The following is an 11,475-nucleotide window of genomic DNA, read 5'->3' as shown; positions in this document are numbered from 1 at the left end:
CATTTTAGGAAGTTTTTTTGTTTATTCACTTTTTCTATTCTTTGGTATTTTCTTGTTTTTTTTTTTTTGCTTCATTATTGTTGTACGCAATTTTTATTTTTTTTGTTTGTATTATTTATCTAAATAATAATGATATAAATCAGGGGGAGATAATATATATATGTGATTTATCATCATTACTAATTTCAAATATTTACCTATTTGTAGTCAAAAGAATGGGAGATCTAGTGAAAAGACAATTTAACATACTAGATCTATCTGGGCAAAAGTTTTTAGAATGGACGGTGGACGCCCAAATGAATTTAAAGGCCCAAGGACTGGAACATACAATTAAAGATGTGACAACCCAACAAGGGGATGCAACTACAACAGCCGCATCATTAAAATTGCGACTGTACAAGAAAAGGCAAAAGCCTTAGTCCTCCTAAGACATCATTTACATGAAAGTTTAAAAAGTGAATATCTACTTGTGGATGATCCAAAAGAACTATGGGATAGCCTAAATGAAAGATATGGGCATCACAAAAATGTGCTCTCCCAAAGGCACATTATGACTGGACCAATCTGAGGTTCCAGGATTTTAAAAGGTCAGTGATTACAATTCAACATTTTTAGAATTGTATCATTGTTAAGATATTGTGATCATCCCATCACAGAAGAGCAAATGATAAACAAAACGCTCTCCACTTTCCACGCCTCTAATATCATATTGGCAGAACAATACAGGTTCAGAGCTTTCAAAAAGTACTCTGAGCTAATCTCAGTACTACTTGTGGCTGAACAAAATAATGATCTTTTGCTGAAAAATCATAATCTTAGACCTACGGGGTCTTCAGCCACTCATGAGATAAATGCAATAGAAAGCTCTAATCCACCAGAAGCAAATGCTATACATAGTGGTGGACGCGGTAATTACAACGGTCGTGGGAGAGGACGTGGTAATTACCGTGGCCGAGGGCGTGGACGTGGAAGAGGCCGATTTTCCCCAAGAAATAATAATTTTAAACATTCTGATAAAAATTGGGGACAATCATCTGGAAATCAGAGGCAGAATCCTATAAAGGAAATGATACTTGCCATAGATGTGGCATGACTGGGCACTGGGGCCGCACATGTCGTACTGCCAAACATTTGGTAGATCTATATCAAGCTTCAATAAAAAACAAAGGAAAAAATGCTGAAGCAAACTTTGTTAATGAAGCCACTACATCCATGCCCAGCCTTGATGTTTCAGATTTTTTTATGGATGATGCTGAATTGAAAATAATTTGTTTAGATCACAATCGATTAATGTGCTTAGTTTATTTAACTGCTTCAATATCCACTTTCATGTATTTGTTCCTTATTATTAATAAAAATACGTATTTTTCTTATACTAATCATCGTATTTATTATTTATGAAGATATGAATTCATCAGAAGTTGGAACAAAGAACAATGTCTCCTGGACAGTGGGACAACACACACCATATTGAAAAATAAAGAGTTTTTTCAAAACTTACAATATTCCAAGCAAATGTTAGTACAATTTCTGGGACAGCCAAGCTAATTGAAGGCTCTGGAAAAGCTTGCATTATATTTCCAAATGGGACAAAATTGATAATTAATGACGCATTATATTCGAGTAAATCTCGAAGGAACCTCATAAGTTTCAAAGATGTACGTCAGAATGGTTACCATTTGGAAACAATGAGGTGAACAAAGAGGAATTCATATGCCTAACGGCAGAGAAAACGGCAAGAAATACATCTATGAAAAATTGCCAGCAATTTCCTCGAGACTATATCGCATAGATATACGTCCGATTGAAATTAATATGATATCTAACCAGAAGTTAGATAATAGAAATTCATTTACTCTATGGCATGACCGATTAGGCCATCCCGGCACAGGAATGATGCATAGAATCATTGAAAACTCAAATGGACACTCTATAAAGAATGTCAAAATTCCTCGGTCAAATGAATTAACATGCTCTGCATGCTCACTTGGCAAATTGATAATCAGACCATCTATAAATAAGATTGCCACTGAATCTCCAATTTTTAGAAAGAATTCAAGGAGATATTTGTGGGCCTATTCATCCTGCAGTGGACCATTTCGTTATTTCATGGTATTAATTGATGCCTCTACTCGATGGTCACATGTGAGCCTTCTGTCAAGCAGAAATGTTGCATTTGCAAAACTTTTGGCTCAAATAATTCGATTAAACTCAATTCCAGATCATACATAATAACAATAAAGAAAATAAGATTAGACAATGCTGGGGAATTTACATCCCAAACATTTAATGACTATTGCATGTCTATTGGGATTATTGTTGAGCACCCTGTACCTCATGTACATACACAAAATGGTCTTGCTGAATCATTAATCAAAAGACTACAATTAATTGCAAGACCATTAATAATGAGGTCAAAATTGCCATCTACTACTTGGGGTCATGCTATATTACATGCGGCAACATTGATAAGATTAAGGCCGACAGCCTATCACAAATTCTCACCTACAATTAGTATCTGGCCGAGAACCGAATATCTCACATTTGAGAATTTTTGGGTGCGCTGTACATGTACCTATTGCTCCGCCCAACGTACTAAAATGGGTCCACAAAGAAGGATGGGAATATATGTTGGATTTGAATCTCCATCAATTATCAAATATTTAGAGCCAACAACTGGTGATCTATTTACGGCTCGATTTGCCGACTGTCATTTTAATGAGTCGGTATTCCCATCCTTAGGGGGAGAGAAAGTGGACCCACAAAATATAAAATCGGAAATTACATGGAACGCATCGCAAATGTCGTTTCTGGACCCGAGAACAAATTCATGTGAACAAGAAGTCAAAAAATTGTTCATCTGCAAAGTATTGCAAACCAATTGCCAGATGCATTCATAGATTCTAAGAAAGTGACAAAGTCACATGTACCTGCTGCGAATGCTCCGGAACGGATTGAAATTCCTATTGAAAATGAGTCAATAGCACGTCGAAAACGTGGCAGACCACCCGGTTCTAAAGATTTAAAACCGAGAAAAATGAAAAGGCAAGGGAGACAACGAACGAAATTAATATAAATCTCCCAACAGCATGATGACAATAAAAAAAAAATGAAGAAAAGTTTCCAGAAGAAAAGGAACATGAAAGCTAGACAACAATGAAACTTCAATTAATTATGTTTCTACAAAGAGACAATGGAATCGAAAAGATGTTGTCTTGAATGAAATTTTTGCTTACTCGATAGCGGTTGAAATGACATACGATGAAAATGATAGTAGAGCCAAATACAGTTGATGAATGTCGCCGTAGAAAAGATTGGCCAAAATGGAAAGAGGCAATTCAAGCAGAATTGAGATCACTTGAAAAACGTGAAGTATTCGGTCAAATAACCCAAATACCAAAAGGTGTAAAACCAGTTGGGTACAAATGGTTCGTGAGAAAACGAAATGAGAAAAATGAGGTACTAGATATAAGGCAAGATTAGTAGCCCAAGGCTTCTCGCAAATGCCAGGGATTGATTATGATGAGACATATTCTCCAGTAGTCGATGCAACTACACTAAGATTTCTGGTAAGTTTATCAGTTTCGAAAGGATTGCAAATGAGATTGATGGATGTAGTGACCGCATATTTGTATGGCTCACTTGACACAAATATTTATATGAAAGTTCCAAGGACTAAAACTACCAGAAAATTGCATGCCCAAAGAGATGTTCTCAATAAAATTGAAAAATCACTCTATAAAACAATCTGGAAGAATGTGGTATAATCGTCTTAGTGAATACCTATTGAAAGAAGGATTCAAAAATAATCAAATCAGTCCCTGTGTTTTCATTAAGCGATCTAAATCAGGATTCGCGATCATTGCTGTATATGTCATGATTTGAACATTATCGGAACTCCTAGAGAACTTGAAGCGACTGCAAAATACTTAGATTAGAGAAAGATCTCGGGAAGACAAAATTTTGCCTTGGCCTGCAAATGGAACATCTAAGAAATGGGATTTTTGTCCATCAATCAAACTATACAGAAAAAATCCTGAAACGTTTTTTCATGGACAAAGCCCACCCAATAAGTTCTCCAATGGTAGTGCGTTCCCTGAATGAGAAAGATGATCCATTCAGACCACGAGAAGAAAACGAGGAGATTCTTGGTCCTGAAGTACCATATCTAAGTGCAATTGGTGCTTTAATGTACTTGGCTAACAATACTCGACCTGACATAGCTTTTTCAGTAAACTTGTTAGCTAGATACAGCAATGCACCAACTAAGAGACATTGGAATGGAGTCAGACACTTATTACGTTATCTTCGAGGAACACAAGATCTCGGATTATTCTATCAGTCAAGACCAATGCGTCACTCATTGGATATGCAGATGCTGGCTACCTTTCACCCACAAAAGGCTAAGTCTCAATCCGGATATGATTCACTTATGGAGGTACTGCAATATCTTGGAAATCACAAGCAGACTTTGACGGCCACATCATCAAATCATGCAGAATTAATTGCTCTTTATGAAGCTGGAAGGGAATGTGTATGGCTAAGGTCAATGATCAAGAATATCCAAGAAGAATGTGGGATGGAAACAATAACAACAAATCCAACTATCATCTACGAAGACAATACTGCATGCATCACCCAAGTAAGCGAAGGGTACATCAAAGGAGACAGAACTAAACATTTATCACCAAAGCTCTTCTTCACTCATGACCTCCAAAAGGAAGGGACGATCAACATTCGACAAATCCAATCATGTGAGAATCTTGCAGATTTATTCACCAAATCCCTTCCGGCGAAGAAATTTGAAGAATTAGTCCGAAAAATTGGAATGCGTCATCTTCTGATATATGCTAAATTCAGGGGGAGTATTATATGCGCTGCACCCTTTTTCCCTTCGATCAGGTTTTTATCCCATCGGGTTTTTCCTGGCAAGGTTTTTAATGAGGCAGTTGATTTTAAGCATATAAGGTTACATAATAGTTATACTCTTTCCCTAGTTACGGATTATTCCCACAGGGTTTTTCCTAACAAAGATTCTTAATAAGACAATGTCTATTATGAATTATAAGTGGACATTCAAGGCGGAGTGTTGAGAAACAGTGGATTGGAAATTCTCACTGTTCAAGCATAGTGAATGTCCTGACATGCATTTAATGCATGTTAGGAAAAGTTTTTCCTCCGCGCAAAATATGTTGAAAGTGTAATGTTAAAACAGTATAATTTTTGCCTATAAATACCGGTGTAAGAAATCAGTTCTACACATCAATACAAATACCATACTCTTCTAATAAATTCCTTTCAGTAACATTCCTTCTATATATCTATTCTCACAACAGATTTTTTGAATGTACACATTGAGTCAAATTTAACAAAATCCCACATGACTACATGAGTATGTTTTTTCTATACATTAATAAGAATATTTGGTCAAAGTTTATAAAATTTGACTCCCAAAATAGAAACAAGAACTATATTTTGGGATGAATAAAGTATTATTTTTTTGTAAATTTTTTGTTAACATTGTTGATTTTGTATTGTTGTAAAATGAGATTTTTCAACATCATTTTATTTACATACTTCCTCTATTCTTTTTCTACAGCTCGTCTTGCCAGAGACGGCCTAATTGTAATAATAAAATTAGGCGGAGCCCAATAGGCCCATAACAGAAATACCCACCCCACAAACCCAAATCCCAAAAACTAAAACCTAAAAAAATTAAAAGAAACGCGCGTATTATTCACTTGAGAGCTTTTTTTCCCACTGACAGTTTCTTATTCAACCTCACTTCTCTCTCTCGAAATTCTGCCAATTTTCAACCGAAAAAAAGTTCAAAAATGCATGATTCTACTAAATTTCGGTGGAACCATCAATTTACACACAAAAGATCATTACATCAACTGTTTTCTAATCATATTTTCTTCAATTTCTGGTTTGTTTTTCTAATAATTTAATGAATTCTTTTAAACTGCGATTTTTTTAGGCTTTTTTATACAATTAATCTGGTGTATAATAGCGAAATATGACAAGACGAAAGAAAAAATCGCCAAAAACGCCAACAAATGAAGGTATTCTACTAAATTTCAGTATAAATTTCAATATTAGGTTATGCATGTGTTATTTAGAGCACTCAATTGAATTAGTTTTCTGAACTAATTTTCTCCTGAATTTAGAGCACTCAATTGACGTAATCTCCTGAATTTCAATATTAACACCCCCAGTTCATAGATTATTCTATTAGATTTTGCTTGCTTGAGGTTTTATGTAAGTTCGCCCTTATTTGATATTAATTTCAATATTTCAATGATTCTATGAAATCTGCTTGTTGGCAGTCACTAACTACAATTGAAAATTCATTTTCTACATCATTAAATTTAGTGACCAATAAACTTGTATAAGTAACCAGTTTATGTCATTTAGTACCTTTGGACGGCAAGAAGACTTTGGGAAGAAAATAGATGTTATGGTATGAAATGGCATTAACATGTATTTTCACATTGGGATTCCTTTCATTATCATTTACACCATTTATGGTCGCTTACCAAAAGAACCATTAGAGCTGTGTAAATATGTGTCCATGGTTCAGTGGGGCACAATGTTGTGCACAAGCTTTAAAGACGCTTATATTAAAATGTTGGTTTCTGTGGGCTTCTTATGTAGTATAACACGATGCGTATAGACTACAAACTTGGATTTAAAAAGGATGAGTAGAAACTGCTATGGAATGTTTGATGCAAAGAAATAGGTAATGTTTTTGTTTGTTGTGCAATGGAGTTAAAGCACAAGAATGGTGATGCATAATCCTCTTGCGTAAGAGTCTGAGAGAAAATGAAGGATATGGAAGTGAATGGATGTGGATGACTTTTAAAATGAGCCAGAATGTGAATGTCTTAGTGGATTGTTAGCGTCCTTTAGTGCAAAACACACAAATGATTGTATGATGCTTGCTTTTGGGACTTATAATGTATTCTTCCTGCAAAAACACAAATGATTATATGGTGCTTGCTTTTGGGACTTATAATGTATTCTTCCTGCAAATAGCACCCATGGACTAACCATCAGCAAGAGGAAAACTAATGAATTCTTTGATGATGGATTGATAATATGCTCTGTGAGTGTTCAAATTGTATTAATGTTTCCTCACTTTCAAGAAGAATTAGTTTAATGGCTTCTTAACTGTCAAAATTTTAGGTTAATGGCTTCCTCTAGTTTCAAGATAGTTATGTTGAGTATCTTAACCTTTTTCCATTCTGATGGTAGTGTTTTTGTGCTCCTATTATAGCTTGATAAAGAGTAATTTGTGGGTCTGTAAGTGGACACATAAATCTCACTTACGGGCTACGAACAAGTTCACTATGAGGGTTGATAAATATTATATGTGCTTGCTTATTTTTTTCAAACTTCAACAAAGCTCATTATAAGTAGATACAAAAGCTTAAGTTGAATATTCTAAAACAAAAGGTTCTAGAAAAAAAGTAACAGATAGGCTTAACTTTTGCTTCTGTTTAGATAACTTCAAGAGTTTGGTAACCATTAAACTTGTATTTTTGCGAGTTTATGTCATTTAGTGAATAATTAAAATTATGACCACTTTTTACAGATACACACAATCAAGACACAAAAAAAGCAAAACCATACAATACTGTGACAGAAACTCTAACCGAGATGAAGAAAAAGGCAGCTAATGATAGGAAAGTGTAGCAAAGGAAAAAAGGCGCTGACCACCTAAAATACCAAAGAAAACTGAGGAAAGAACATCTCCTCCCATAATTGAAGAAGAACAAGCTGAAGCTGAGCCAAACAAGAGGACAGATGAAGGAAACCCAACAGAACAACCTCAAGGAAAGGGAGGAAAAAGACGCAAACAACCTCTAACAAAGGAAGAAAAAGATCCAAAAGAGTTACCTAAAGGAAAAAGAATGAAATCGGGAAAATAGAGTACTCCAAAGGATTCACTACAATCACCTGAAAGAAGAATCATAACAAGGGGAATGAAGACTCCTCCAGAGAATGAAAGGGAAACTCGAGAGCAAACTCCTTCAGAGTACGAGATAAGCATTTCTCCAAAGGGTTCAACAGAGTCACATGAAAGAAAGGGAGGTAAACAAAAAAGAAACAACCTACTAACAATGCTGAAAAAGTTCGTACACCACAATCACCTAGTACACAAGCAAAGAAGAAAGGAAAACAACCTTTGAAAGAGATTGATCAAGATGGTTCTCCAGAAAAAACCCCTAAAACCAGGTTGACATTTCATTCATTTTTAAATTATGTCATTCATATTTATTGATCATTTGCAAAAATATTTCATTCATGTTTTATAATACAGTATTAGTTGATATTTTATATCATTTAGTAACTAGTTTAATTCTATTAGTCACCACTTACGGCACTAAATTGTATTTTTATGGTACTTATGACTCATTTAACTTTTATGTTTAAATTATGTTTTTATGTCCATTATTCAACTCTAAAACATTAACTTATTAGAAAAAATCAGTTGCAAAATAGAAATAGGGTTATCACTACATTAAGTCATTTTGTTGTCAATATTGGTCATTTTGTATCCATTTTAGCTTAAAAACTGACTAGTTTAATCTCAATTAGTTTAATGGTATTAGTCACCACTTATGGTACTAAATTGTATTTATATGGTACCTATAGCTAATTCAACTTTAATGACCAGTTTAATGTCTAAAAATCAGTTGCAAAATAGAAATAAGGTTATCACTACATTAACTCATTTTGCGCTCAATATTGTTCATTTTGTCACCATTTTATCTCAATTAGTGATCAGTTTAATGTCTGATGATCACTATGGTTGTGATGTTTGTTATTGTTCCAAATTCGTTTATAGGGCTAAAAAAGTTCTGATTTCAACATATTGCTCCCCTAGTGGATTGTTCAAGTTGAATGAGCAACCCACTAGAGATCAAAGAGGCATATGGAATTTATGGGATTTGGAGGATTGCTTATGCTAAACATGAATGCGTAATATCAAGGGATGGTGGACCGGCTTGTCCAATAGTATAATGGGAGCAGCCACTGGTTTACATTTGATGTAACTAGGGGATGCAATATAACTGAAAATGATGTTTATGACATCTTTCAACTGCCAAAAGTAGGCGATCCTGTTGTCCAAAACACTCTTGCCAAAATAGACATTCCAGATCTTTGGGCACAAAATTATTGGCGTAAAGAATTAGGATGTACAAGCAATGCAGAAATAAAAGCATCCAAACTAGTTGAAGATATTTTGAAACTACCAAATGGAGGTCGTAGATCCCAAACCTATTATGCTATGTACCCGCTCTCGACATTTCTCACTCCTACACCACACAACAACATAGATATGGATATAACAAAAGCACTTTTGGATCCCGTGCAAATCCCAAGAATGAATTGGTGCGGTTATGTGTTGGAGAGGTTGGACAGAGCTGTAACAAGTTGCAACAGAAAAGGATCAAAGAGTGTAGGTGGGCGCATCATCATACTGCAACTTATTTACTTCCATTGTTTACTTTGGAAGGGAATGCAAACACCAACATCAGTTCCACAAATTTAGCATTTGGCATATGAAATAGTCCATGAGCGTGTGCTAGAAGAGGTTGCAACAAATAACAACAAAGGAGGCAGATTTGGTATGGGTGAGTGGGAAACTATAATGTTCTTAATATGCCTCAATAAAATGTAACACGCGAAGGTTGGAGGAGCTTAAACAAAGGAAGGAATATGTTCCACGGGATGCATCACCCATATTGACTCAACTGTTAGAGAACCCTGAAGTTCTTCAACAGATTGATGACATTGAGCTCCTAACAACAACAAGGCAAACAGTTGCAGATATGCCATCATTTGACTTGGGTGTACCCGAATGGAAGCAACAAAAGCAACCTAAAAAACCCAAACAAAGAAGATATAAGCAAACTTGTTCCTCCCCTAGTCTTTACCAGACGATCAAAGAGACACCAAGAAGCACAAAAAAAGAAGCAGCCACTGAAGTACCACCAAAAGGCTCTCCCACAAGAAGAATCTCTCCTAGAAAAACAAAGAATGCCTCCTAGAAAGCTATATTATGAATTATGATCATATGGTTTTTTGCACAAATGTTGATGCAACATTTCCCAATCTATTAGGTTATATTTTGATATATCAACAACTTTCATAGGTTATATTAGGTTATATTTTGAAATGTAAATACGAAAACTAATGGCATAATAGGCAGTAGGCAAAGTTCTATTTTGTGACCGCTATAAGCCTTTTAATCACCAGATTATGCTAATTAGTAACCATATATGGAGAAGTGTTTCGAATTTTTTTGTTTTTTGGCTCACCAGTTTATATAACATACTAACATTTCAAGTTTATCTCATCAGTACTCTATTGTGGGTATTAAATAATTAAAAGAAAACCACTATTCTTAATTGTGACCAGTCTAATCCTATTAGTCACCAGTTTATTCTTAATTGTGACCAGTCTAATCGTATTAGTCACCAGTTTATTCTTAATTGTGACCTAGTATGCATAAGTAATTTTAAATATTTGAAAAACAAAACGTTTAAAGTATAAAACACTAGAAAGCAGTACTGTATTGTGGGTATTCTTAATTAAGATATTAGTCATAAGCCTAAAATCAATATTCTTATTTATCATCACTACAAGCCTATTAGTCAGTAGTTTATCTTAATTAGTGACCTAGTATAGGCATATAGTCATCAGTTTATTTTATTTAGTTACCAACTGTTCAATTCCTTGAAAATCATAAGTGGTGAAGAAAAAATAGGTCAAAACAGAAATATTATTCAATTGTAATAAAGAAAAAAAATTAGTGACCCCTTAAATTAGTCATAACAAAAACATATTGTTAACTAACCATTATAATCCTATTCCACTACTACAAAAAAAGGCCTAGGAAACCGGTTGAAAATAGCCTAGGAAACCGGACTATAACACATCTCTATCCCACAGGTGTCCTAGGTTAAGAGACCGGTTATAATGCTTGGTTTCTTTGTTTATTTAGGAGACCGGTTGATAGGTAAAACCAGTCTCTTAAATAAGTGTACATATAGTGTGAAAAGAGGCTAGGAGACCAGTTAACATTTATAACCAGTCTCCTTACGTACCTTACCCTTTGAAACCAGTTATTAACCACAACCGGATTCTTAGGTGTATTGCATGTTTTTTTTTAATTAAAACGCTACAATATACATACATTATCTGCTCCTATATTTGTGATTCCTTGTATATACGCCTTAAAAAAAGATCTAGAGTTTTTTGTCAAAGACAACCTTTTAAATACAACTTTTTGCGAAAGACAACCTTTTAAATTTTTTGGGCAACTTCAGACCTTAATGTTATTTTTTTTGTCAAAAACAACCTCGACCAGAAATCCGGCATTGACTCACCGGAATCCGGTGTTGACTCACTGAAATCCGGTGTTGACTCACCGGACAAACCTTGTTCATCCCAAATTCCCCC

The 11,475-nt window shown here is 34.8% G+C and overlaps 1 long non-coding RNA gene across 1 annotated transcript; it reads left to right on the top strand.

Annotated features, from left to right (window-relative positions):
* The first annotated feature begins 4,941 nt into the window (after positions 1 to 4,941).
* LOC125491657 (uncharacterized) lies at positions 4,942 to 8,343 on the top strand. Its single transcript, XR_007268396.2, has 2 exons — positions 4,942 to 6,065; positions 7,598 to 8,343. It is a non-coding gene; the product is annotated as an uncharacterized LOC125491657 (long non-coding RNA).
* The last annotated feature ends 3,132 nt before the right edge of the window (positions 8,344 to 11,475 follow it).

This window comes from Beta vulgaris, chromosome 7 (genome assembly GCF_026745355.1).
Source record: "Beta vulgaris subsp. vulgaris cultivar EL10 chromosome 7, EL10.2, whole genome shotgun sequence".
Classification (NCBI taxonomy): Eukaryota; Viridiplantae; Streptophyta; class Magnoliopsida; order Caryophyllales; family Amaranthaceae; genus Beta; species Beta vulgaris.
This window is presented reverse-complemented; position numbering and strand designations above follow the sequence as displayed.